The sequence below is a fragment of the Callorhinus ursinus genome, unplaced genomic scaffold, assembly GCF_003265705.2.
Source record: "Callorhinus ursinus isolate GAN/ISIS: 27379988/994484 unplaced genomic scaffold, GSC_fseal_2.0 scaffold3, whole genome shotgun sequence".
NCBI lineage: Eukaryota > Metazoa > Chordata > Mammalia > Carnivora > Otariidae > Callorhinus > Callorhinus ursinus.
Genome location: NW_027397065.1, coordinates 14,016,615 through 14,019,269, shown reverse-complemented (window position 1 = coordinate 14,019,269; position 2,655 = coordinate 14,016,615). Strand labels below are relative to the sequence as shown.

The following is a 2,655-nucleotide window of genomic DNA, read 5'->3' as shown; positions in this document are numbered from 1 at the left end:
ACACACACACACACACACACACACACACACACACACACACACACACACTGTATCTTAGCAGTACAGCCAGATTCTGCCCCAGGGTTCAGGTTTTCTTTCTCAAATATGATACGTAAAATATCCATACCAGAATCATCTGGGGTACTCATTTAAAAATAAAAGTTCCTGGGTCACACCCAGACCTGCTGACCAAATTACAGGAGAAGGTCTGGATAATTTACCACTTTAACAGGTGTTTCTGATCAAACTTAAATTTGAGCTCTTTTGGCCTAAAGCTACCTAACACATTCTTCAGTGGGCAGCACAGCTCTGCCCCTTTGGATGTAACCAGCCTCCTGGGGTAAAGTGCAGAAAGGAATAAAGGAGAGAAGGGAATGTTGCCCCTCTACCCTTTCTGGAAGCTGGAGAAAAACAGAAGGGGCAAAGAGAGATGGCTGCCTTTTTTCTACCGAAAGAGCAGCTCCCACTCTTTTATCACTTTGGCCTTAACATTTGTTATTACTTTTAATCCCTTTACCAGAGACCATAGAAATCTCTTTCAGCTCCTGTTAAAGTCGCTTCTTTAAACCTGATTAAACCCTGGTAGCACTTTGTACTTTGGAACAAAGTAAGTTGTGGGAAAGGCAAGCAGAAGCTTCTTCCTGAGAGCTGTTGATCTGTTGATTCTCTAGTGGTTTGCAAGGGAAAATTACTATAAATATATAATCTATTTATAATATAGATTTATATAATATATAAATATCTATTTATAGCAGTTCCCAATTGTAGCAGCAATTATGTACCACAAATACATTTGTAAGTCAGATGTTCAACCCTGAGGGTGCATTTTTCTATAAAAGCAAAGTCATAAATGGTTGCAAGTTTCCTGAGCTAGCCTACATAAGCAGTAGGGCACCTCAAATATTGATCTATGGAAACTAATACATTCTTAGGTTGTGGGTGGGCAGGGGAAGGTAGAACAAGGTTAGCTGTGGGTCTAGGGTATAATATTGAAAACCTCCCAGGGTATATTTCTCAACCCCAAACTGGTTCTCCAGTCTCTTTATTTTCTCTTTGTCCCCCCATAGATTACCTTGCCAACACCCCACCCACTGCCATCACTTGTTGCTTCTTCTGATCATGGTTTCTTCCATTTGCTGACTTACTGAAGAAAAGGTAACTTTTTCCTGCCTTCTTACAAACTCTTTGAAAATTTCTAAGAGTTGGTATCACTAGAGAAACAGGAATATTTGTGTGACCTCCAAATGGCAGCAACTAAGCTTCTCTGCAGACTATTTTCACCAGGGCTGGTGAGGAAAGACACAGACACACAAAGCAGGACTACACTGAACAGGGTAGCCACGGAACCTGTCCCATGCACCCATACTCCTAAGGTTTCCTGCCTCTTTGGTGTTCTCATTGGGCTCCATGTGACACTTCCCCATCCTGATCACAGATGCCCCATAACTAGCCAGTGATTCTGGGTAACCTGGCTCAAAACTCCAAACTGGACTGATCGGTCTGTCTCCTCAGGAATGTGAACTAAGAAACATGGAAGGAATTTGCCAGGAGAGGAAGTTGGAAGAGTCACCTTCACGAGAGCTGTGGTCTGTGCAAGCACAAATAAGGAGGAAGAAGGAACCATGAATCAGTAGAGGATGCTGCTCTGTAGAAAGAGGAGACACTGACTAGTGCAGAGAGCAGATGCAGAGAGAGGCAGAGACACAAGGAGAAGGTGAAAGCGTGAAGCCCATGAAGGGATGACAAGAGCTGCTGGCCCAAGTGCCCTGCAATATATTTTCTTATTTTTTATCTGAGTGGATCACACACCTTGAGACCAAAGAAATCGGACCTTACTCATTCAGAAAAAAAATCACGCTATATTATTCTGGATTTTTTTATCCTCCAAGTAGAAACCCCCAAAAAAGAAAAAAAAAAAACAAAACCCGACATGAGGAAGAGCCTCTTCAAGTGATAAAAATGCTGCTGAGAAAAGTAGATCTCAAACCTGGTGACAGAGTTGACTTTTCCCCACTCACTGCCCCTCCCATTCCAATGTCAGGTCTCACAGTGTTCAGGAATCCTTCCAATTCTGAAATAAATTTTTGTATTATGTGCTAATCATCCTGCCCTTGCTCCCCTACAAGGAAATTCCTGTTGTTCTCATGTTCTACGGAGGTATAACCACAGAAGGCAAACAGAACTCTATTTTTAAAAAAGATAGAATTCATAACCTCAAATAACTGGTGTCTTCTTAAAAAATGAGTTACCTCAGGAAACTAATAACCTGCTCTGACAATGCTCAAGAATGCAATCTTTGCCAAAGACATTCCAGTCATGAACTCCTCTTTGGAAATGGTCCTCTGAATTCATGTGAGCAAAGAAGAAGAAAAGCAGTGTCTATTGTTGGCTGAAAGCTCCGTGCCATCCTGAACCAACTAGTTTATCTTAGCATCTGGACTATTAGATCAAATACTTAGCAGGTGCTCAATGAATGTTTCTTGAGTAGAAATTTGCTATCAGTGTGTTGGTACCTTCCTTTCTCCTCGATGATTAGTTAATTCATTCACCAGACCTGGCTTTGTTCTACTCGACTAGTCAGGATGCACATGGTTGTAAGGTAGAAACCCAAATCGAGCCTACTAAGCAAAGGGAGAGTTTATTGGCTTGTGACAC

General features: G+C 41.8%; 1 protein-coding gene across 1 annotated transcript in view; it reads left to right on the top strand.

Annotated features, from left to right (window-relative positions):
* The window catches only part of LIX1 (limb and CNS expressed 1), a 63,803-nt gene extending 61,487 nt beyond the window's left edge, over window positions 1-2,316 (top strand). The window contains exons 8-9 of the transcript XR_012376915.1: window positions 1,068-1,155; window positions 1,513-2,316. The gene's annotated coding sequence lies outside the window, so the exon portion shown is untranslated. The remainder of the gene's footprint in view (window positions 1-1,067; window positions 1,156-1,512) is intronic.
* Window positions 2,317-2,655: the final 339 nt, after the last annotated feature.